Raw genomic sequence first — 24,751 nt, forward strand, 5'->3', positions numbered from 1 at the left:
TCTATGAACTCACTATGCCCATCACGAAATACCTTGGGGTCTCTTCTTTCCAAAATGGGGTCACTTGTGGGGTAGTTATACTGCCCTGGCATTCTAGGGGCCCAAATGTGTGGTAAGGAGTTTGAAATCAAATTCTGAAAAAAATGACCTGTCAAATCCGAAAGGTGCTCTTTGGAATATGGGCCCCTTTGCCCACCTAGGCTGCAAAAAAGTGTCACACATCTGGTATCTCCGTACTCAGGAGAAGGTGGGGAATGTGTTTTGGGGTGTCATTTTATATATACCCATGCTGGGTGAGAGAAATATCTTGGCAAAAGACAACTTTTCCCATTTTTTTATACAAAGTTGGCATTTGACCAAGATATTTATCTCACCCAGCATGGGTATATATAAAATGACACCCCAAAACACATTCCCCACCTTCTCCTGAGTACGGAGATACCAGATGTGTGACACTTTTTTGCAGCCTAGGTGGGCAAAGGGGCCCATATTCCAAAGAGCACCTTTCGGATTTGACAGGTCATTTTTTTCAGAATTTGATTTCAAACTCCTTACCACACATTTGGGCCCCTAGAATGCCAGGGCAGTATAACTACCCCACAAGTGACCCCATTTTGGAAAGAAGACACCCCAAGGTATTCCGTGAGGGCCATGGCGAGTTCCTAGAATTTTTTATTTTTTGTCACAAGTTAGTGGAAAATGATGATTTTTTTTTTATTTTATTTTTTTCATACAAAGTCTCATATTCCACTAACTTGTGACAAAAAATAAAAACTTCCATGAACTCACTATGCCCATCAGCGAATACCTTGGGGTCTCTTCTTTCCAAAATGGGGTCACTTGTGGGGTAGTTATACTGCCCTGGCATTCTAAGGGCCCAAATGTGTGGTAAGGAGTTTGAAATCAAATTCAGTAAAAAATGACCTATGAAATCCAAAAGGTGCTCTTTGGAATGTGGGCCCCTTTGCCCACCTAGGCTGCAAAAAAGTGTCACACATCTGGTATCTCCGTACTCAGGAGAAGGTGGGGAATGTGTTTTGGGGTGTCATTTTATATATACCCATGCTGGGTGAGAGAAATATCTTGGCAAAAGACAACTTTTCCATTTTTTTATACAAAGTTGGCATTTGACCAAGATATTTATCTCACCCAGCATGGGTATATATAAAATGACACCCCAAAACACATTCCCCACCTTCTCCTGAGTACGGAGATACCAGATGTGTGACACTTTTTTGCAGCCTAGGTGGGCAAAGGGGCCCATATTCCAAAGAGCACCTTTCGGATTTGACAGGTCATTTTTTCAGAATTTGATTTCAAACTCCTTACCACACATTTGGGCCCCTAGAATGCCAGGGCAGTATAACTACCCCACAAGTGACCCCATTTTGGAAAGAAGACACCCCAAGGTATTCCGTGAGGGGCATGGCAAGTTCCTAGAATTTTTTATTTTTTGTCACAAGTTAGTGGAAAATGATGATTTTTTTTTTTTTTTTTTCATACAAAGTCTCATATTCCACTAACTTGTGACAAAAAATAAAAACTTCCATGAACTCACTATGCCCATCAGCGAATACCTTGGGGTCTCTTCTTTCCAAAATGGGGTCACTTGTGGGGTAGTTATACTGCCCTGGCATTCTAGGGGCCCAAATGTGTGGTAAGGAGTTTGAAATCAAATTCAGTAAAAAATGACCTATGAAATCCAAAAGGTGCTCTTTGGAATGTGGGCCCCTTTGCCCACCTAGGCTGCAAAAAAGTGTCACACATCTGGTATCCCCGTACTCAGGAGAAGTTGAGGAATGTGTTTTGGGGTGTCTTTTTACATATACCCATGCTGGGTGAGATAAATATCTTGGTCAAATGCCAACTTTGTATAACAAAATGGGAAAAGTTGTCTTTTGCCAAGATATTTCTCTCACCCAGCATGGGTATATGTAAAATGACACCCCAAAACACATTCCCCACCTTCTCCTGAGTACGGAGATACCAGATGTGTGACACTTTTTTGCAGCCTAGGTGGGCAAAGGGGCCCATATTCCAAAGAGCACCTTTCGGATTTCACTGGTCATTTTTTACAGAATTTGATTTCAAACTCCTTACCACACATTTGGGCCCCTAGAATGCCAGGGCAGTATAACTACCCCACAAGTGACCCCATTTTGGAAAGAAGAGACCCCAAGGTATTCGCTGATGGGCATAGTGAGTTCATGGAAGTTTTTATTTTTTGTCACAAGTTAGTGGAATATGAGACTTTGTATAAAAAAAAAAAAAAAAAAAAATCATCATTTTCCACTAACTTGTGACAAAAAATAAAAAATTCTAGGAACTTGCCATGCCCCTCACGGAATACCTTGGGGTGTCTTCTTTCCAAAATGGGGTCACTTGTGGGGTAGTTATACTGCCCTGGCATTTTCCAGGGGCCCTAATGTCTGGTAAGTAGGTAAATGACCTGTGAAATCCGAAAGGTGCTCTTTGGAATGTGGGCCCCTTTGCCCACCTAGGCTGCAAAAAAGTGTCACACATCTGGTATCTCCGTACTCAGGAGAAGGTGGAGAATGTGTTTTGGGGTGTCATTTTACATATACCCATGCTGGGTGAGAGAAATATCTTGGCAAAAGACAACTTTTCCCATTTTTTTTAAACAAAGTTGGCATTTGACCAAGATATTTATCTCACCCAGCATGGGTATATGTAAAATGACACCCCAAAACATATTCCCCAACTTCTGCTGAATACGGAGATACCACATGTGTGACACTTTTTTGCAGCCTAGGTGGGCAAAGGTGCCCAAATTCCTTTTAGGAGGGCATTTTTAGACATTTGGATACCAGACTTCTTCTCACGCTTTGGGGCCCCTAAAATGCCAGGGCAGTATAAATACCCCACATGTGACCCCATTTTGGAAAGAAGACACCCCAAGGTATTCAATGAGGGGCATGGCGAGTTTATTGAAAAAAAAAATTTTGGCACAAGTTAGCGGAAATAGATTTCTTTGATTTTGTTCTCACAAAGTCTCCCTTTCCGCTAACTTGGGACAAAAATTTCAATCTTTCATGGACTCAATATGCCCCTCAGCGAATACCTTGGGGTGTCTTCTTTCCAAAATGGTGTTATTTGTGGGGTGTTTGTACTGCCCTGGCATTTGAGGGTCTCCGCAATCATTACATGTATGGCCAGCATTAGGAGTTTCTGCTATTCTCCTTATATTGAGCATACGGGTAATGAGATTTTTTTTTTCCGTTCAGCCTCTGGGCTGAAAGAAAAAAATGAACGGCACAGATTTCTTCATTCGCATCGATCAATGTGGATGAAAAAATCTCTGCCAAAAAAAGAAAAAGGAGGGGAAAGGCGTCTGCCAGGACATAGGAGCTCCGCCCAACATCCATACCCACTTCAGCTCGTATGCCCTGGCAAACCAGATTTCTCCATTCACATCAATCGATGTGGATGAAGAAATCATTGCCGGGATTTTTTTTTTTTATATATACAAAGTGTTTGCCAAAGTATATGAACACCGCCACCTCCTCAGCTCATATGCCTCGGCAAACGTATCTTTTACTGCAGAGGAGAAATCTCGTCTTGCAGCGCCGCATACACCGACTTGCGTGTAATCTGACAGCAGCGCAATGCTTCTGTCCGAATGCACATCAGTGCTGCAGCTAGTCGATCGGTTGGTCCACCTGAAAGGTAAAAAAAAACAAAACAAAAAAGAAAAAACCAGGCCGCAAAGCAATAACTTTAGTAACTGTTCAACAGAACATAGAAACTTTTTTTAAACTTTTTTAACTGAACATTTAACTTTTTTACTTACCGGTATTTTTTTTTTTGTTTAGTTTTTTTTACCTTTTATAGAACAAACCTCTCCTTCCCCATGGGACAATGTGCAAAGCGCAAATCGCCCAAAGATGTGGCGAAGTACGTTATGCACTTTATCCCAGGTGAAAGGAGAGGTTTGCAGCAGCTGTGAGTGAATGGGCCCTAATAGCCCTGTGTGCCTGTCCTGGTGAGATGTGATCCCTATGCTAGGTGTACCTGTGTGTGGTACTTCCGGAAACACTCTCCATAGCATAGGGCAGGGTGGTCAGCACAGTCAGGACAGAAATAGCGGGTGTCACGCCTTATTCCACTCCTGCTACAGACACGACATCTTTTTCGGGGTGACGGTTGGGTTGAGGGTACCAGGAACGACACTGGGGAAATGTCGCTCGTGTAGACGGCTAACTACACTGGTGGATGGGGCCACGGAACCTCCTGGGTAAAGGAGGTTCTCGATGATCTCTTCCTGGAATTTGAGGAAGGATCCTGTTCTCCCAGCCTTACTGTAGAGAACAAAACTATTGTAGAGCGCCAATTGAATTAAATATACAGACACCTTCTTATACCAGCGTCTGGTTCTGCGGGAAACTAAATACGGAGACAACATCTGGTCATTGAAGTCCACCCCTCCCATGAGCGCATTATAGTCGTGGACACAGAGGGGCTTTTCAATGACACGGGTTGCTCGCTCAATTTGGATTGTCGTGTCTGCGTGAATGGAGGAGAGCATGTAAACGTCACGCTTGTCTCTCCATTTCACCGCGAGCAGTTCTTCGTTACACAAGGCAGCCCTCTGCCCCCTTGCAAGACGGGTGGTTACAAGCCGTTGGGGGAAGCCCACGCGACTAGTTCGCGCGGTGCCACAGGCGCAAATCCGTTCTAGAAACAAATGCCTAAAGAGGGCCACACTTGTGTAGAAATTGTCCACATAAAGATGGTACCCCTTGCCGAATAAGGGTGACACCAAGTCCCAGACTGTCTTCCCACTGCTCCCCAGGTAGTCAGGGCAACCGACCGGCTCCAGGGTCTGATCTTTTCCCTCATAGATCCGAAATTTGTGGGTATAGCCTGTGGCCCTTTCACAGAGCTTATACAATTTGACCCCATACCGGGCACGCTTGCTTGGGATGTATTGTTTGAAGCCAAGGCGCCCGGTAAAATGTATTAGGGACTCGTCTACGCAGATGTTTTGCTCAGGGGTATACAAATCTGCAAATTTCAGGTTGAAATGGTCTATGAGGGGCCGAATTTTGTGGAGCCGGTCAAAAGCAGGGTGGCCTCTGGGACGGGAGGTGGTATTGTCGCTAAAATGCAGAAAACGTAGGATGGTCTCAAATCGTGTCCTGGACATAGCAGCAGAGAACATGGGCATGTGATGAATTGGGTGCGTTGACCAATATGACCGCAATTCATGCTTTTTTGTCAGGCCCATGTTGAGGAGAAGGCCCAAAAAAATTTTAAGTTCGGAAACTTGGACTGGGTTCCACCGGAAAGGCTGGGCATAATAGCTTCCCGGGTTAGCGGTTATAAATTGTGTGGCATACTGGTTGGTCTCTGCCACGACTAAGTCCAAGAGCTCCGCAGTCAAGAACAGCTCAAAAAATCCCAGGGCCGAACCGATTTGAGCCGTCTCAACCCGAACTCCAGACTGGGCGGTGAAAGGGGGAACTACAGGTGCGGCTGAAGTTGGTGACTGCCAATCAGGATTTGCCAGCACCTCAGGGACTCTAGGGGCTCTACGGGCCTGTCTTTGCGGTGGCTGCGACGGGGTAACTATTGCACGTGCCACCGTACCAGCTTCAACTGCCCTTCTGGTGCTCGCTACTTCACCATGTTGTACGGCAGTGCTGGTACTAGGTCCAGGAAGGGCTGCGCTGCTGGTGTATGCCTCACCACGTGATCCGGCAGCGACAGCCCCACTCTGCTGCTCTTGAAGCGGATCCTGCGTAACCTGTGGTCTAGCGACATGGGGCCGGGTACGCCTGGTGCTGCCAGGGACCTCCACCTCCTCGTCCGAACTTTGGGTCAGAGAGCCACTGCTTTCCACAGGTTCATATTCTGACCCGCTAGATTCATCAGATGAGGGTTCCCACTCCTCATCCGACTGGGTCAGAATCCTGTAGGCCTCTTCAGAAGAATACCCCCTGTTTGACATTTTGGACTACTAAATTTAGGGGTATTCCCTGAGACTACCCAAGAAAAAAAGCAAACCTGTCTTACAAAGGGGAGGCTAGCGAAGTACCGGAGGCCGCTGCGGTTGATAAAAAATATCAAAACTGATTTTTTTATCGCCGCAGTGCGTGTAAAATGAATGTGCAGTGATCAAAAAATATATATTTTTTGTCACTGCGGTGGGGCGGGCATGGGTGAACGCACGTGTGGGCGACCGATCAGGCCTGATCGGGCAAACACTGCGTTTTGGGTGGAGGGCGAGCTAAGGTGACACTAATACTATTATAGATCTGACCGTGATCAGTTTTGATCACTTAGGCTCAATTCACACCTGAGCGTTCTGAAACGAGCGCTCTGTATGCGCGATTGTACGGGCGTTTACAAGCGCGCATACAGAGACAAGTGTGCACACAGTGTCGCGCGTTCCCGAAAGTCTATGTACGGGAACGCGCGACAAGCGCCCAAAAAAACGCTACCGAACTTGTGTGAGCGTCGGGCGTTTTACAGCGCGATCGTACGCGCTGTAAAACGCCCAGGTGAGAACCATTCCCATAGGGAAGCATTGGTTTCTCCTTGTTGAGCGTTTTACAGCGCGTAGGAACGCGCTGTAAAACGCTCAGGTGTGAATTGAGCCTTACAGATACTATAAAAGTACAAATGCTGATTAGCGATACGCTAAACAGCGAATAAAAGTGACTGCGGTGCGGTGGGGTGGGCGCTAACTGACGCTAACTACCTAACCAAGGGGCCTAAACTATCCCTAAAACCTAACAGCCAATACCAGTGGAAAAAAAAAAGTGACAGTTTACACTGATCACTTTTTTTCCTTTCACTAGTGATTGACAGGGGCGATCAAAGGGGTGATCAAAGGGTTAATTGGGCTGCAGGTGGGTGATCTGGGGCTAAGGTGTAGTGTTGGTGTACTCACAGTTCAGTCTGCTCCTGTGCTGGATCCAACCGACGAAAAGGACGAGCACAGGAGCAGACAAGCCATATAACAGATCATATTTACTAATATGATCTGTTATATGACTTTGGATTGGATTTTTTGAAAATCGCCAGCCTGCCAGCCAATGATCGTTGCTGGCAGGCTGGTGACGAAATACTTCTTTTAATTTTGCCGGCCCGCGATGCGCATGCGCGGGCCGGCTTTGAGCGAAATCTCGCGTCTCGCGAGATGACGCGTATATGCGTGACTCTGCGCAGCGCTGCCACCTCCGGAACGCAATCCTGCGTTAGGCGGTCCGGAGGTGGTTAAAACCTTTATCAATCTGCTGTTGAAGTCACGGAGAAGATATATAGACGACGTCGCTTTCTACGGCAAATTATTGAACTGGATTTACGTGAACTTTTGAGCTTGTAATCACCCTCTCTGGCCATGACACCCTTTCAGCAGCAAGTTTTTGGCAGATATGAGGGCAAAACCCGGAGTCTAAAGATGCCACCTGTGAGTGCACCCTTATAACCATTTAACGCGTAAGATGTAATCGGTTCTTTGTAAATCTTCCCATAAGAAAAATGGTCAAAGGGGCAAGTATTTAGCTCCTAAATTAGCTTTTGTGGTGTTCTCCGAGTGGGTCGATGCAACTTAGTTTCCTAGTCACTTTCGCAGTCTTCATTTTTCTCATCACTTTTGATCCTTTGCCTCATATACCTAACTTTCATGGCAATAACGTGTTCGAGTTTTTAGTTTTTTTTAACGTGTTTGATTTCTCATCCTAAAAGCTAACGCCCGAACAGGGACTTGAACCCTGGACCCTCAGATTAAAAGTCTGATGCTCTACCGACTGAGCTATCCAGGCTCTCTGCAGAGTGATTGAAGTCATGACTTTCTGACCGACTGCCTTTCCCTTCTTTTTATAGCTCCACCTTTTACCATACCGTGCACTAGTACCTGCTTCCTAGAATTATAAAGGTAACTTTCACATATGTATTAGGGGATTACATTACCAGTGACTTTCTGGTGATAGCATTAGGAAATCAGCTGAGGAGCATGTCAATTACAAATAGGGGATTGAAATCTAGAACAGAACACTGCCCCAGTTTGATATACAAACTGTGACTGACCTGTCAGAACATGTTGGGCAGCATAGTGGTTCTAGCCCTCCAGCACCACTTTTTCCAGATCTTATATGAACCTCTGTATGAAGTTTTGTAAAAAAAACAGGTGATTATAGCTCATTAAAACCTGTATCAATCTGCTGTTGAAGTCACGGAGAAGATATATAGACGACGTCGCTTTCTACGGCAAATTATTGAACTGGATTTACGTGAACTTTTGAGCTTGTAATCACCCTCTCTGGCCATGACACCCTATCAGCAGCAAGTTTTTGGCAGATATGAGGGCAAAACCCGGAGTCTAAAGATGCCACCTGTGAGTGCACCCTTATAACCATTTAACGCGTAAGATGTAATCGGTTCTTTGTAAATCTTCCCATAAGAAAAATGGTCAAAGGGGCAAGTATTTAGCTCCTAAATTAGCTTTTGTGGTGTTCTCCGAGTGGGTCGATGCAACTTAGTTTCCTAGTCACTTTCGCAGTCTTCATTTTTCTCATCACTTTTGATCCTTTGCCTCATATACCTAACTTTCATGGCAATAACGTGTTCGAGTTTTTAGTTTTTTTTAACGTGTTTGATTTCTCATCCTAAAAGCTAACGCCCGAACAGGGACTTGAACCCTGGACCCTCAGATTAAAAGTCTGATGCTCTACCGACTGAGCTATCCAGGCTCTCTGCAGAGTGATTGAAGTCATGACTTTCTGACCGACTGCCTTTCCCTTCTTTTTATAGCTCCACCTTTTACCATACCGTGCACTAGTACCTGCTTCCTAGAATTATAAAGGTAACTTTCACATATGTATTAGGGGATTACATTACCAGTGACTTTCTGGTGATAGCACCAGGAAATCAGCTGAGGAGCATGTCAATTACAAATAGGGGATTGAAATCTAGAACAGACCACTGCCCCCAGTTTGATATACAAACTGTGACTGACCTGTCAGAACATGTTGGGCAGCATAGTGGTTCTAGCCCTCCAGCACCACTTTTTCCAGATCTTATATGAACCTCTGTATGAAGTTTTGTAAAAAAAACTGGTGATTATAGCTCATTAAAACCTTTATCAATCTGCTGTTGAAGTCACGGAGAAGATATATAGACGACGTCGCTTTCTACGGCAAATTATTGAACTGGATTTACGTGAACTTTTGAGCTTGTAATCACCCTCTCTGGCCATGACACCCTATCAGCAGCAAGTTTTTGGCAGATCTGAGGGCAAAACCCGGAGTCTAAAGATGCCACCTGTGAGTGCACCCTTATAACCATTTAACGCGTAAGATGTAATCGGTTCTTTGTAAATCTTCCCATAAGAAAAATGGTCAAAGGGGCAAGTATTTAGCTCCTAAATTAGCTTTTGTGGTGTTCTCCGAGTGGGTCGATGCAACTTAGTTTCCTAGTCACTTTCGCAGTTTTCATTTTTCTCATCACTTTTGATCCTTTGCCTCATATACCTAACTTTCATGGCAATAACGTGTTCGAGTTTTTAGTTTTTTTTAACGTGTTTGATTTCTCATCCTAAAAGCTAACGCCCGAACAGGGACTTGAACCCTGGACCCTCAGATTAAAAGTCTGATGCTCTACCGACTGAGCTATCCAGGCTCTCTGCAGAGTGATTGAAGTCATGACTTTCTGACCGACTGCCTTTCCCTTCTTTTTATAGCTCCACCTTTTACCATACCGTGCACTAGTACCTGCTTCCTAGAATTATAAAGGTAACTTTCACATATGTATTAGGGGATTACATTACCAGTGACTTTCTGGTGATAGCACCAGGAAATCAGCTGAGGAGCATGTCAATTACAAATAGGGGATTGAAATCTAGAACAGACCACTGCCCCCAGTTTGATATACAAACTGTGACTGACCTGTCAGAACATGTTGGGCAGCATAGTGGTTCTAGCCCTCCAGCACCACTTTTTCCAGATCTTATATGAACCTCTGTATGAAGTTTTGTAAAAAAAACTGGTGATTATAGCTCATTAAAACCTTTATCAATCTGCTGTTGAAGTCACGGAGAAGATATATAGACGACGTCGCTTTCTACGGCAAATTATTGAACTGGATTTACGTGAACTTTTGAGCTTGTAATCACCCTCTCTGGCCATGACACCCTATCAGCAGCAAGTTTTTGGCAGATCTGAGGGCAAAACCCGGAGTCTAAAGATGCCACCTGTGAGTGCACCCTTATAACCATTTAACGCGTAAGATGTAATCGGTTCTTTGTAAATCTTCCCATAAGAAAAATGGTCAAAGGGGCAAGTATTTAGCTCCTAAATTAGCTTTTGTGGTGTTCTCCGAGTGGGTCGATGCAACTTAGTTTCCTAGTCACTTTCGCAGTCTTCATTTTTCTCATCACTTTTGATCCTTTGCCTCATATACCTAACTTTCATGGCAATAACGTGTTCGAGTTTTTAGTTTTTTTTAACGTGTTTGATTTCTCATCCTAAAAGCTAACGCCCGAACAGGGACTTGAACCCTGGACCCTCAGATTAAAAGTCTGATGCTCTACCGACTGAGCTATCCAGGCTCTCTGCAGAGTGATTGAAGTCATGACTTTCTGACCGACTGCCTTTCCCTTCTTTTTATAGCTCCACCTTTTACCATACCGTGCACTAGTACCTGCTTCCTAGAATTATAAAGGTTACTTTCACATATGTATTAGGGGATTACATTACCAGTGACTTTCTGGTGATAGCACCAGGAGCATGTCAATTACAAATAGGGGATTGAAATCTAGAACAGACCACTGCCCCCAGTTTGATATACAAACTGTGACTGACCTGTCAGAACATGTTGGGCAGCATAGTGGTTCTAGCCCTCCAGCACCACTTTTTTCAGATCTTATATGAACCTCTGTATGAAGTTTTGTAAAAAAAACTGGTGATTATAGCTCATTAAAACCTTTATCAATCTGCTGTTGAAGTCACGGAGAAGATATATAGACGACGTCGCTTTCTACGGCAAATTATTGAACTGGATTTACGTGAACTTTTGAGCTTGTAATCACCCTCTCTGGCCATGACACCCTTTCAGCAGCAAGTTTTTGGCAGATATGAGGGCAAAACCCGGAGTCTAAAGATGCCACCTGTGAGTGCACCCTTATAACCATTTAACGCGTAAGATGTAATCGGTTCTTTGTAAATCTTCCCATAAGAAAAATGGTCAAAGGGGCAAGTATTTAGCTCCTAAATTAGCTTTTGTGGTGTTCTCCGAGTGGGTCGATGCAACTTAGTTTCCTAGTCACTTTCGCAGTCTTCATTTTTCTCATCACTTTTGATCCTTTGCCTCATATACCTAACTTTCATGGCAATAACGTGTTCGAGTTTTTAGTTTTTTTTAACGTGTTTGATTTCTCATCCTAAAAGCTAACGCCCGAACAGGGACTTGAACCCTGGACCCTCAGATTAAAAGTCTGATGCTCTACCGACTGAGCTATCCAGGCTCTCTGCAGAGTGATTGAAGTCATGACTTTCTGACCGACTGCCTTTCCCTTCTTTTTATAGCTCCACCTTTTACCATACCGTGCACTAGTACCTGCTTCCTAGAATTATAAAGGTAACTTTCACATATGTATTAGGGGATTACATTACCAGTGACTTTCTGGTGATAGCACCAGGAAATCAGCTGAGGAGCATGTCAATTACAAATAGGGGATTGAAATCTAGAACAGACCACTGCCCCCAGTTTGATATACAAACTGTGACTGACCTGTCAGAACATGTTGGGCAGCATAGTGGTTCTAGCCCTCCAGCACCACTTTTTCCAGATCTTATATGAACCTCTGTATGAAGTTTTGTAAAAAAAACTGGTGATTATAGCTCATTAAAACCTTTATCAATCTGCTGTTGAAGTCACGGAGAAGATATATAGACGACGTCGCTTTCTACGGCAAATTATTGAACTGGATTTACGTGAACTTTTGAGCTTGTAATCACCCTCTCTGGCCATGACACCCTATCAGCAGCAAGTTTTTGGCAGATCTGAGGGCAAAACCCGGAGTCTAAAGATGCCACCTGTGAGTGCACCCTTATAACCATTTAACGCGTAAGATGTAATCGGTTCTTTGTAAATCTTCCCATAAGAAAAATGGTCAAAGGGGCAAGTATTTAGCTCCTAAATTAGCTTTTGTGGTGATCTCCAAGTGGGTCGATGCAACTTAGTTTCCTAGTCACTTTCGCAGTCTTCATTTTTCTCATCACTTTTGATCCTTTGCCTCATATACCTAACTTTCATGGCAATAACGTGTTCGAGTTTTTAGTTTTTTTTAACGTGTTTGATTTCTCATCCTAAAAGCTAACGCCCGAACAGGGACTTGAACCCTGGACCCTCAGATTAAAAGTCTGATGCTCTACCGACTGAGCTATCCAGGCTCTCTGCAGAGTGATTGAAGTCATGACTTTCTGACCGACTGCCTTTCCCTTCTTTTTATAGCTCCACCTTTTACCATACCGTGCACTAGTACCTGCTTCCTAGAATTATAAAGGTAACTTTCACATATGTATTAGGGGATTACATTACCAGTGACTTTCTGGTGATAGCACCAGGAAATCAGCTGAGGAGCATGTCAATTACAAATAGGGGATTGAAATCTAGAACAGAACACTGCCCCAGTTTGATATACAAACTGTGACTGACCTGTCAGAACATGTTGGGCAGCATAGTGGTTCTAGCCCTCCAGCACCACTTTTTCCAGATCTTATATGAACCTCTGTATGAAGTTTTGTAAAAAAAACTGGTGATTATAGCTCATTAAAACCTTTATCAATCTGCTGTTGAAGTCACGGAGAAGATATATAGACGACGTCGCTTTCTACGGCAAATTATTGAACTGGATTTACGTGAACTTTTGAGCTTGTAATCACCCTCTCTGGCCATGACACCCTTTCAGCAGCAAGTTTTTGGCAGATATGAGGGCAAAACCCGGAGTCTAAAGATGCCACCTGTGAGTGCACCCTTATAACCATTTAACGCGTAAGATGTAATCGGTTCTTTGTAAATCTTCCCATAAGAAAAATGGTCAAAGGGGCAAGTATTTAGCTCCTAAATTAGCTTTTGTGGTGTTCTCCGAGTGGGTCGATGCAACTTAGTTTCCTAGTCACTTTCGCAGCCTTCATTTTTCTCATCACTTTTGATCCTTTGCCTCATATACCTAACTTTCATGGCAATAACGTGTTCGAGTTTTTAGTTTTTTTGAACGTGTTTGATTTCTCATCCTAAAAGCTAACGCCCGAACAGGGACTTGAACCCTGGACCCTCAGATTAAAAGTCTGATGCTCTACCGACTGAGCTATCCAGGCTCTCTGCAGAGTGATTGAAGTCATGACTTTCTGACCGACTGCCTTTCCCTTCTTTTTATAGCTCCACCTTTTACCATACCGTGCACTAGTACCTGCTTCCTAGAATTATAAAGGTAACTTTCACATATGTATTAGGGGATTACATTACCAGTGACTTTCTGGTGATAGCACCAGGAAATCAGCTGAGGAGCATGTCAATTACAAATAGGGGATTGAAATCTAGAACAGACCACTGCCCCCAGTTTGATATACAAACTGTGACTGACCTGTCAGAACATGTTGGGCAGCATAGTGGTTCTAGCCCTCCAGCACCACTTTTTCCAGATCTTATATGAACCTCTGTATGAAGTTTTGTAAAAAAAACTGGTGATTATAGCTCATTAAAACCTTTATCAATCTGCTGTTGAAGTCACGGAGAAGATATATAGACGACGTCGCTTTCTACGGCAAATTATTGAACTGGATTTACGTGAACTTTTGAGCTTGTAATCACCCTCTCTGGCCATGACACCCTTTCAGCAGCAAGTTTTTGGCAGATATGAGGGCAAAACCCGGAGTCTAAAGATGCCACCTGTGAGTGCACCCTTATAACCATTTAACGCGTAAGATGTAATCGGTTCTTTGTAAATCTTCCCATAAGAAAAATGGTCAAAGGGGCAAGTATTTAGCTCCTAAATTAGCTTTTGTGGTGTTCTCCGAGTGGGTCGATGCAACTTAGTTTCCTAGTCACTTTCGCAGTCTTCATTTTTCTCATCACTTTTGATCCTTTGCCTCATATACCTAACTTTCATGGCAATAACATGTTCGAGTTTTTAGTTTTTTTAACGTGTTTGATTTCTCATCCTAAAAGCTAACGCCCGAACAGGGACTTGAACCCTGGACCCTCAGATTAAAAGTCTGATGCTCTACCGACTGAGCTATCCAGGCTCTCTGCAGAGTGATTGAAGTCATGACTTTCTGACCGACTGCCTTTCCCTTCTTTTTATAGCTCCACCTTTTACCATACCGTGCACTAGTACCTGCTTCCTAGAATTATAAAGGTAACTTTCACATATGTATTAGGGGATTACATTACCAGTGACTTTCTGGTGATAGCACCAGGAAATCAGCTGAGGAGCATGTCAATTACAAATAGGGGATTGAAATCTAGAACAGACCACTGCCCCCAGTTTGATATACAAACTGTGACTGACCTGTCAGAACATGTTGGGCAGCATAGTGGTTCTAGCCCTCCAGCACCACTTTTTTCAGATCTTATATGAACCTCTGTATGAAGTTTTGTAAAAAAAACTGGTGATTATAGCTCATTAAAACCTTTATCAATCTGCTGTTGAAGTCACGGAGAAGATATATAGACGACGTCGCTTTCTACGGCAAATTATTGAACTGGATTTACGTGAACTTTTGAGCTTGTAATCACCCTCTCTGGCCATGACACCCTTTCAGCAGCAAGTTTTTGGCAGATATGAGGGCAAAACCCGGAGTCTAAAGATGCCACCTGTGAGTGCACCCTTATAACCATTTAACGCGTAAGATGTAATCGGTTCTTTGTAAATCTTCCCATAAGAAAAATGGTCAAAGGGGCAAGTATTTAGCTCCTAAATTAGCTTTTGTGGTGTTCTCCGAGTGGGTCGATGCAACTTAGTTTCCTAGTCACTTTCGCAGTCTTCATTTTTCTCATCACTTTTGATCCTTTGCCTCATATACCTAACTTTCATGGCAATAACATGTTCGAGTTTTTAGTTTTTTTAACGTGTTTGATTTCTCATCCTAAAAGCTAACGCCCGAACAGGGACTTGAACCCTGGACCCTCAGATTAAAAGTCTGATGCTCTACCGACTGAGCTATCCAGGCTCTCTGCAGAGTGATTGAAGTCATGACTTTCTGACCGACTGCCTTTCCCTTCTTTTTATAGCTCCACCTTTTACCATACCGTGCACTAGTACCTGCTTCCTAGAATTATAAAGGTAACTTTCACATATGTATTAGGGGATTACATTACCAGTGACTTTCTGGTGATAGCACCAGGAAATCAGCTGAGGAGCATGTCAATTACAAATAGGGGATTGAAATCTAGAACAGACCACTGCCCCCAGTTTGATATACAAACTGTGACTGACCTGTCAGAACATGTTGGGCAGCATAGTGGTTCTAGCCCTCCAGCACCACTTTTTCCAGATCTTATATGAACCTCTGTATGAAGTTTTGTAAAAAAAACTGGTGATTATAGCTCATTAAAACCTTTATCAATCTGCTGTTGAAGTCACGGAGAAGATATATAGACGACGTCGCTTTCTACGGCAAATTATTGAACTGGATTTACGTGAACTTTTGAGCTTGTAATCACCCTCTCTGGCCATGACACCCTTTCAGCAGCAAGTTTTTGGCAGATATGAGGGCAAAACCCGGAGTCTAAAGATGCCACCTGTGAGTGCACCCTTATAACCATTTAACGCGTAAGATGTAATCGGTTCTTTGTAAATCTTCCCATAAGAAAAATGGTCAAAGGGGCAAGTATTTAGCTCCTAAATTAGCTTTTGTGGTGTTCTCCGAGTGGGTCGATGCAACTTAGTTTCCTAGTCACTTTCGCAGTCTTCATTTTTCTCATCACTTTTGATCCTTTGCCTCATATACCTAACTTTCATGGCAATAACGTGTTCGAGTTTTTAGTTTTTTTTAACGTGTTTGATTTCTCATCCTAAAAGCTAACGCCCGAACAGGGACTTGAACCCTGGACCCTCAGATTAAAAGTCTGATGCTCTACCGACTGAGCTATCCAGGCTCTCTGCAGAGTGATTGAAGTCATGACTTTCTGACCGACTGCCTTTCCCTTCTTTTTATAGCTCCACCTTTTACCATACCGTGCACTAGTACCTGCTTCCTAGAATTATAAAGGTAACTTTCACATATGTATTAGGGGATTACATTACCAGTGACTTTCTGGTGATAGCACCAGGAAATCAGCTGAGGAGCATGTCAATTACAAATAGGGGATTGAAATCTAGAACAGAACACTGCCCCAGTTTGATATACAAACTGTGACTGACCTGTCAGAACATGTTGGGCAGCATAGTGGTTCTAGCCCTCCAGCACCACTTTTTTCAGATCTTATATGAACCTCTGTATGAAGTTTTGTAAAAAAAACTGGTGATTATAGCTCATTAAAACCTTTATCAATCTGCTGTTGAAGTCACGGAGAAGATATATAGACGACGTCGCTTTCTACGGCAAATTATTGAACTGGATTTACGTGAACTTTTGAGCTTGTAATCACCCTCTCTGGCCATGACACCCTATCAGCAGCAAGTTTTTGGCAGATCTGAGGGCAAAACCCGGAGTCTAAAGATGCCACCTGTGAGTGCACCCTTATAACCATTTAACGCGTAAGATGTAATCGGTTCTTTGTAAATCTTCCCATAAGAAAAATGGTCAAAGGGGCAAGTATTTAGCTCCTAAATTAGCTTTTGTGGTGTTCTCCGAGTGGGTCGATGCAACTTAGTTTCCTAGTCACTTTCGCAGTCTTCATTTTTCTCATCACTTTTGATCCTTTGCCTCATATACCTAACTTTCATGGCAATAACGTGTTCGAGTTTTTAGTTTTTTTTAACGTGTTTGATTTCTCATCCTAAAAGCTAACGCCCGAACAGGGACTTGAACCCTGGACCCTCAGATTAAAAGTCTGATGCTCTACCGACTGAGCTATCCAGGCACTCTGCAGAGTTATTGAAGTCATGACTTTCTGACCGACTGCCTTTCCCTTCTTTTTATAGCTCCACCTTTTACCATACCGTGCACTAGTACCTGCTTCCTAGAATTATAAAGGTAACTTTCACATATGTATTAGGGGATTACATTACCAGTGACTTTCTGGTGATAGCACCAGGAAATCAGCTGAGGAGCATGTCAATTACAAATAGGGGATTGAAATCTAGAACAGACCACTGCCCCCAGTTTGATATACAAACTGTGACTGACCTGTCAGAACATGTTGGGCAGCATAGTGGTTCTAGCCCTCCAGCACCACTTTTTCCAGATCTTATATGAACCTCTGTATGAAGTTTTGTAAAAAAAACTGGTGATTATAGCTCATTAAAACCTTTATCAATCTGCTGTTGAAGTCACGGAGAAGATATATAGACGACGTCGCTTTCTACGGCAAATTATTGAACTGGATTTACGTGAACTTTTGAGCTTGTAATCACCCTCTCTGGCCATGACACCCTATCAGCAGCAAGTTTTTGGCAGATCTGAGGGCAAAACCCGGAGTCTAAAGATGCCACCTGTGAGTGCACCCTTATAACCATTTAACGCGTAAGATGTAATCGGTTCTTTGTAAATCTTCCCATAAGAAAAATGGTCAAAGGGGCAAGTATTTAGCTCCTAAATTAGCTTTTGTGGTGTTCTCCGAGTGGGTCGATGCAACTTAGTTTCCTAGTCACTTTCGCAGTCTTCATTTTTCTCATCACTTTTGATCCTTTGCCTCATATACCTAACTTTCATGCCAATAACGTGTTCGAGTTTTTAGTTTTTTTTAACGTGTTTGATTTCTCATCCTAAAAGCTAACGCCCGAACAGGGACTTGAACCCTGGACCCTCAGATTAAAAGTCTGATGCTCTACCGACTGAGCTATCCAGGCTCTCTGCAGAGTGATTGAAGTCATGACTTTCTGACCGACTGCCTTTCCCTTCTTTTTATAGCTCCACCTTTTACCATACCGTGCACTAGTACCTGCTTCCTAGAATTATAAAGGTAACTTTCACATATGTATTAGGGGATTACATTACCAGTGACTTTCTGGTGATAGCACCAGGAAATCAGCTGAGGAGCATGTCAATTACAAATAGGGGATTGAAATCTAGAACAGACCACTGCCCCCAGTTTGATATACAAACTGTGACTGACCTGTCAGAACATGTTGGGCAGCATAGTGGTTCTAGCCCTCCAGCACCACTTTTTCCAGATCTTATATGAACCTCTGTATGAAGTTTTGTAAAAAAAACTGGTGATTATAGCTCATTAAAACCTTTATCAATCTGCTGTTGAAGTCACGGAGAAGATATATAGACGACGTTGCTTTCTACGGCAAATTATTGAACTGGATTTACGTGAACTTTTGAGCTTGTAATCACCCTCTCTGGCCATGACACCCTATCAGCAGCAAGTTTTTGGCAGATATGAGGGCAAAACCCGGAGTCTAAAGATGCCACCTGTGAGTGCACCCTTATAACCATTTAACGCGTAAGATGTAATCGGTTCTTTGTAAATCTTCCCATAAGAAAAATGGTCAAAGGGGCAAGTATTTAGCTCCTAAATTAGCTTTTGTGGTGTTCTCCGAGTGGGTCGATGCAACTTAGTTTCCTAGTCACTTTCGCAGTCTTCATTTTTCTCATCACTTTTGATCCTTTGCCTCATATACCTAACTTTCATGGCAATAACGTGTTCGAGTTTTTAGTTTTTTTTAACGTGTTTGATTTCTCATCCTAAAAGCTAACGCCCGAACAGGGACTTGAACCCTGGACCCTCAGATTAAAAGTCTGATGCTCTACCGACTGAGCTATCCAGGCTCTCTGCAGAGTGATTGAAGTCATGACTTTCTGACCGACTGCCTTTGCCTTCTTTTTATAGCTCCACCTTTTACCATACCGTGCACTAGTACCTGCTTCCTAGAATTATAAAGGTAACTTTCACATATGTATTAGGGGATTACATTACCAGTGACTTTCTGGTGATAGCACCAGGAAATCAGCTGAGGAGCATGTCAATTACAAATAGGGGATTGAAATCTAGAACAGACCACTGCCCCCAGTTTGATATACAAACTGTGACTGACCTGTCAGAACATGTTGGGCAGCATAGTGGTTCTAGCCCTCCAGCACCACTTTTTCCAGATCTTATATGAACCTCTGTATGAAGTTTTGTAAAAAAAACTGGTGATTATAGCTCATTAAAACCTTTATCAATCTGCTGTTGAAGTCACGGAGAAGATATATAGACGACGTCGCTTTCTACGGCAAATTATTGAACTGGATTTACGTGAACTTTTGAGCTTGTAATCACCCTCTCTGGCCATGACACCCTATCAGCAGCAAGTTTTTGGCAGATCTGAGGGCAAAACCCGGAGTCTAAAGATGCCACCTGTGAGTGCACCCTTATAACCATTTAACGCGTAAGATGTAATCGGTTCTTTGTAAATCTTCCCATAAGAAAAATGGTCAAAGGGGCAAGTATTTAGCTCCTAAATTAGCTTTTGTGGTGTTCTCCGAGTGGGTCGATGCAACTTAGTTTCCTAGTCACTTTCGCAGTCTTCATTTTTCTCATCACTTTTGATCCTTTGCCTCATATACCTAACTTTCATGGCAATAACGTGTTCGAGTTTTTAGTTTTTTTTAACGTGTTTGATTTCTCATCCTAAAAGCTAACGCCCGAACAGGGACTTGAACCCTGGACCCTCAGATTAAAAGTCTGATGCTCTACCGACTGAGCTATCCAGGCTCTCTGCAGAGTGATTGAAGTCATGACTTTCTGACCGACTGCCTTTCCCTTCTTTTTATAGCTCCACCTTTTACCATACCGTGCACTAGTACCTGCTTCCTAGAATTATAAAGGTAACTTTCACATATGTATTAGGGGATTACATTACCAGTGACTTTCTGGTGATAGCACCAGGAAATTAGCTGAGGAGCATGTCAATTACAAATAGGGGATTGAAATCTAGAACAGACCACTGCCCCCAGTTTGATATACAAACTGTGACTGACCTGTCAGAACATGTTGGGCAGCATAGTGGTTCTAGCCCTCCAGCACCACTTTTTCCAGATCTTATATGAACCTCTGTATGAAGTTTTGTAAAAAAAACTGGTGATTATAGCTCATTAAAACCTTTATCAATCTGCTGTTGAAGTCACGGAGAAGATATATAGACGACGTCGCTTTCTACGGCAAATTATTGAACTGGATTTACGTGAACTTTTGAGCTTGTAATCACCCTCTCTGGCCATGACACCCTATCAGCAGCAAGTTTTTGGCAGATCTGAGGGCAAAACCCGGAGTCTAAAGATGCCACCTGTGAGTGCACCCTTATAACCATTTAACGCGTAAGATGTAATCGGTTCTTTGTAAATCTTCCCATAAGAAAAATGGTCAAAGGGGCAAGTATTTAGCTCCTAAATTAGCTTTTGTGGTGTTCTCCGAGTGGGTCGATGCAACTTAGTTTCCTAGTCACTTTCGCAGTCTTCATTTTTCTCATCACTTTTGATCCTTTGCCTCATATACCTAACTTTCATGGCAATAACGTGTTCGAGTTTTTAGTTTTTTTGAACGTGTTTGATTTCTCATCCTAAAAGCTAACGCCCGAACAGGGACTTGAACCCTGGACCCTCAGATTAAAAGTCTGATGCTCTACCGACTGAGCTATCCAGGCTCTCTGCAGAGTGATTGAAGTCATGACTTTCTGACCGACTGCCTTTGCCTTCTTTTTATAGCTCCACCTTTTACCATACCGTGCACTAGTACCTGCTTCCTAGAATTATAAAGGTAACTTTCACATATGTATTAGGGGATTACATTACCAGTGACTTTCTGGTGATAGCACCAGGAAATCAGCTGAGGAGCATGTCAATTACAAATAGGGGATTGAAATATAGAACAGACCACTGCCCCCAGTTTGATATACAAACTGTGACTGACCTGTCAGAACATGTTGGGCAGCATAGTGGTTCTAGCCCTCCAGCACCACTTTTTCCAGATCTTATATGAACCTCTGTATGAAGTTTTGTAAAAAAAACTGGTGATTATAGCTCATTAAAACCTTTATCAATCTGCTGTTGAAGTCACGGAGAAGATATATAGACGACGTCGCTTTCTACGGCAAATTATTGAACTGGATTTACGTGAACTTTTGAGCTTGTAATCACCCTCTCTGGCCATGACACCCTTTCAGCAGCAAGTTTTTGGCAGATATGAGGGCAAAACCCGGAGTCTAAAGATGCCACCTGTGAGTGCACCCTTATAACCATTTAACGCGTAAGATGTAATCGGTTCTTTGTAAATCTTCCCATAAGAAAAATGGTCAAAGGGGCAAGTATTTAGCTCCTAAATTAGCTTTTGTGGTGTTCTCCGAGTGGGTCGATGCAACTTAGTTTCCTAGTCACTTTCGCAGTCTTCATTTTTCTCATCACTTTTGATCCTTTGCCTCATATACCTAACTTTCATGGCAATAACGTGTTCGAGTTTTTTTTTTTTTTTAACGTGTTTGATTTCTCATCCTAAAAGCTAACGCCCGAACAGGGACTTGAACCCTGGACCCTCAGATTAAAAGTCTGATGCTCTACCGACTGAGCTATCCAGGCTCTCTGCAGAGTGATTGAAGTCATGACTTTCTGACCGACTGCCTTTCCCTTCTTTTTATAGCTCCACCTTTTACCATACCGTGCACTAGTACCTGCTTCCTAGAATTATAAAGGTAACTTTCACATATGTATTAGGGGATTACATTACCAGTGACTTTCTGGTGATAGCACCAGGAAATCAGCTGAGGAGCATGTCAATTACAAATAGGGGATTGAAATCTAGAACAGAACACTGCCCCAGTTTGATATACAAACTGTGACTGACCTGTCAGAACATGTTGGGCAGCATAGTGGTTCTAGCCCTCCAGCACCACTTTTTCCAGATCTTATATGAACCTCTGTATGAAGTTTTGTAAAAAAAACTGGTGATTATAGCTCATTAAAACCTTTATCAATCTGCTGTTGAAGTCACGGAGAAGATATATAGACGACGTCGCTTTCTACGGCAAATTATTGAACTGGATTTACGTGAACTTTTGAGCTTGTAATCACCCTCTCTGGCCATGACACCCTATCAGCAGCAAGTTTTTGGCAGATCTGAGGGCAAAACCCGGAGTCTAAAGATGCCACCTGTGAGTGCACCCTTATAACCATTTAACGCGTAAGATGTAATCGGTTCTTTGTAAATCTTCCCATAAGAAAAATGGTCAAAGGGGCAAGTATTTAGCTCCTAAATTAGCTCTTGTGGTGTTCTCCGAGTGGGTCGATGCAACTTAGTTTCCTAGTCACTTTCGCAGTCTTCATTTTTCTCATCACTTTTGATCCTTTGCCTCATATACCTAACTTTCATGGCAATAACGTGTTCGAGTTTTTAGTTTTTTTTAACGTGTTTGATTTCTCATCCTAAAAGCTAACGCCCGAACAGGGACTTGAACCCTGGACCCTCAGATTAAAAGTCTGATGCTCTACCGACTGAGCTATCCAGGCTCTCTGCAGAGTGATTGAAGTCATGACTTTCTGACCGACTGCCTTTGCCTTCTTTTTATAGCTCCACCTTTTACCATACCGTGCACTAGTACCTGCTTCCTAGAATTATAAAGGTAACTTTCACATATGTATTAGGGGATTACATTACCAGTGACTTTCTGGTGATAGCACCAGGAAATCAGCTGAGGAGCATGTCAATTACAAATAGGGGATTGAAATCTAGAACAGAACACTGCCCCAGTTTGATATACAAACTGTGACTGACCTGTCAGAACATGTTGGGCAGCATAGTGGTTCTAGCCCTCCAGCACCACTTTTTCCAGATCTTATATGAACCTCTGTATGAAGTTTTGTAAAAAAAACTGGTGATTATAGCTCATTAAAACCTTTATCAATCTGCTGTTGAAGTCACGGAGAAGATATATAGACGACGTTGCTTTCTACGGCAAATTATTGAACTGGATTTACGTGAACTTTTGAGCTTGTAATCACCCTCTATGGCCATGACACCCTATCAGCAGCAAGTTTTTGGCAGATCTGAGGGCAAAACCCGGAGTCTAAAGATGCCACCTGTGAGTGCACCCTTATAACCATTTAACGCGTAAGATGTAATCGGTTCTTTGTAAATCTTCCCATAAGAAAAATGGTCAAAGGGGCAAGTATTTAGCTCCTAAATTAGCTTTTGTGGTGTTCTCCGAGTGGGTCGATGCAACTTAATTTCCTAGTCACTTTCGCAGTCTTCATTTTTCTCATCACTTTTGATCCTTTGCCTCATATACCTAACTTTCATGGCAATAACGTGTTCGAGTTTTTAGTTTTTTTTAACGTGTTTGATTTCTCATCCTAAAAGCTAACGCCCGAACAGGGACTTGAACCCTGGACCCTCAGATTAAAAGTCTGATGCTCTACCGACTGAGCTATCCAGGCTCTCTGCAGAGTGATTGAAGTCATGACTTTCTGACCGACTGCCTTTCCCTTCTTTTTATAGCTCCACCTTTTACCATACCGTGCACTAGTACCTGCTTCCTAGAATTATAAAGGTAACTTTCACATATGTATTAGGGGATTACATTACCAGTGACTTTCTGGTGATAGCACCAGGAAATCAGCTGAGGAGCATGTCAATTACAAATAGGGGATTGAAATCTAGAACAGACCACTGCCCCCAGTTTGATATACAAACTGTGACTGACCTGTCAGAACATGTTGGGCAGCATAGTGGTTCTAGCCCTCCAGCACCACTTTTTCCAGATCTTATATGAACCTCTGTATGAAGTTTTGTAAAAAAAACTGGTGATTATAGCTCATTAAAACCTGTATCAATCTGCTGTTGAAGTCACGGAGAAGATATATAGACGACGTCGCTTTCTACGGCAAATTATTGAACTGGATTTACGTGAACTTTTGAGCTTGTAATCACCCTCTCTGGCCATGACACCCTATCAGCAGCAAGTTTTTGGCAGATCTGAGGGCAAAACCCGGAGTCTAAAGATGCCACCTGTGAGTGCACCCTTATAACCATTTAACGCGTAAGATGTAATCGGTTCTTTGTAAATCTTCCCATAAGAAAAATGGTCAAAGGGGCAAGTATTTAGCTCCTAAATTAGCTTTTGTGGTGTTCTCCGAGTGGGTCGATGCAACTTAGTTTCCTAGTCACTTTCGCAGTCTTCATTTTTCTCATCACTTTTGATCCTTTGCCTCATATACCTAACTTTCATGGCAATAACATGTTCGAGTTTTTAGTTTTTTTAACGTGTTTGATTTCTCATCCTAAAAGCTAACGCCCGAACAGGGACTTGAACCCTGGACCCTCAGATTAAAAGTCTGATGCTCTACCGACTGAGCTATCCAGGCTCTCTGCAGAGTGATTGAAGTCATGACTTTCTGACCGACTGCCTTTCCCTTCTTTTTATAGCTCCACCTTTTACCATACCGTGCACTAGTACCTGCTTCCTAGAATTATAAAGGTAACTTTCACATATGTATTAGGGGATTACATTACCAGTGACTTTCTGGTGATAGCACCAGGAAATCAGCTGAGGAGCATGTCAATTACAAATAGGGGATTGAAATCTAGAACAGACCACTGCCCCCAGTTTGATATACAAACTGTGACTGACCTGTCAGAACAT

General features: G+C 42.8%; 19 non-coding genes across 19 annotated transcripts; all 19 read right to left on the bottom strand.

Annotated features, from left to right (window-relative positions):
• Positions 1-7,717: 7,717 nt before the first annotated feature.
• Positions 7,718-7,790, bottom strand: TRNAK-UUU. Its single transcript has one exon. It is a non-coding gene; the product is annotated as a tRNA-Lys (tRNA).
• Positions 7,791-8,644: 854 nt separating this feature from the next.
• TRNAK-UUU lies at positions 8,645-8,717 on the bottom strand. The gene has a single exon. It is a non-coding gene; the product is annotated as a tRNA-Lys (tRNA).
• An 855-nt stretch (positions 8,718-9,572) lies between these two features.
• Positions 9,573-9,645, bottom strand: TRNAK-UUU. Its single transcript has one exon. It is a non-coding gene; the product is annotated as a tRNA-Lys (tRNA).
• An 855-nt stretch (positions 9,646-10,500) lies between these two features.
• On the bottom strand, positions 10,501-10,573 carry TRNAK-UUU. The gene has a single exon. It is a non-coding gene; the product is annotated as a tRNA-Lys (tRNA).
• Positions 10,574-11,415: 842 nt separating this feature from the next.
• TRNAK-UUU lies at positions 11,416-11,488 on the bottom strand. The gene has a single exon. It is a non-coding gene; the product is annotated as a tRNA-Lys (tRNA).
• Positions 11,489-12,343: 855 nt separating this feature from the next.
• TRNAK-UUU lies at positions 12,344-12,416 on the bottom strand. Its single transcript has one exon. It is a non-coding gene; the product is annotated as a tRNA-Lys (tRNA).
• Positions 12,417-13,270: 854 nt separating this feature from the next.
• On the bottom strand, positions 13,271-13,343 carry TRNAK-UUU. Its single transcript has one exon. It is a non-coding gene; the product is annotated as a tRNA-Lys (tRNA).
• Positions 13,344-14,197: 854 nt separating this feature from the next.
• On the bottom strand, positions 14,198-14,270 carry TRNAK-UUU. The gene has a single exon. It is a non-coding gene; the product is annotated as a tRNA-Lys (tRNA).
• An 854-nt stretch (positions 14,271-15,124) lies between these two features.
• On the bottom strand, positions 15,125-15,197 carry TRNAK-UUU. Its single transcript has one exon. It is a non-coding gene; the product is annotated as a tRNA-Lys (tRNA).
• Positions 15,198-16,052: 855 nt separating this feature from the next.
• On the bottom strand, positions 16,053-16,125 carry TRNAK-UUU. The gene has a single exon. It is a non-coding gene; the product is annotated as a tRNA-Lys (tRNA).
• Positions 16,126-16,979: 854 nt separating this feature from the next.
• Positions 16,980-17,052, bottom strand: TRNAK-UUU. Its single transcript has one exon. It is a non-coding gene; the product is annotated as a tRNA-Lys (tRNA).
• Positions 17,053-17,907: 855 nt separating this feature from the next.
• On the bottom strand, positions 17,908-17,980 carry TRNAK-UUU. The gene has a single exon. It is a non-coding gene; the product is annotated as a tRNA-Lys (tRNA).
• Positions 17,981-18,835: 855 nt separating this feature from the next.
• Positions 18,836-18,908, bottom strand: TRNAK-UUU. The gene has a single exon. It is a non-coding gene; the product is annotated as a tRNA-Lys (tRNA).
• An 855-nt stretch (positions 18,909-19,763) lies between these two features.
• TRNAK-UUU lies at positions 19,764-19,836 on the bottom strand. Its single transcript has one exon. It is a non-coding gene; the product is annotated as a tRNA-Lys (tRNA).
• Positions 19,837-20,691: 855 nt separating this feature from the next.
• Positions 20,692-20,764, bottom strand: TRNAK-UUU. Its single transcript has one exon. It is a non-coding gene; the product is annotated as a tRNA-Lys (tRNA).
• An 855-nt stretch (positions 20,765-21,619) lies between these two features.
• Positions 21,620-21,692, bottom strand: TRNAK-UUU. Its single transcript has one exon. It is a non-coding gene; the product is annotated as a tRNA-Lys (tRNA).
• An 854-nt stretch (positions 21,693-22,546) lies between these two features.
• TRNAK-UUU lies at positions 22,547-22,619 on the bottom strand. The gene has a single exon. It is a non-coding gene; the product is annotated as a tRNA-Lys (tRNA).
• Positions 22,620-23,473: 854 nt separating this feature from the next.
• TRNAK-UUU lies at positions 23,474-23,546 on the bottom strand. Its single transcript has one exon. It is a non-coding gene; the product is annotated as a tRNA-Lys (tRNA).
• An 854-nt stretch (positions 23,547-24,400) lies between these two features.
• TRNAK-UUU lies at positions 24,401-24,473 on the bottom strand. Its single transcript has one exon. It is a non-coding gene; the product is annotated as a tRNA-Lys (tRNA).
• Between the last annotated feature and the right edge of the window lie 278 nt (positions 24,474-24,751).

The sequence above is a fragment of the Bufo bufo genome, chromosome 1 (genome assembly GCF_905171765.1).
Source record: "Bufo bufo chromosome 1, aBufBuf1.1, whole genome shotgun sequence".
Lineage (NCBI taxonomy): Eukaryota > Metazoa > Chordata > Amphibia > Anura > Bufonidae > Bufo > Bufo bufo.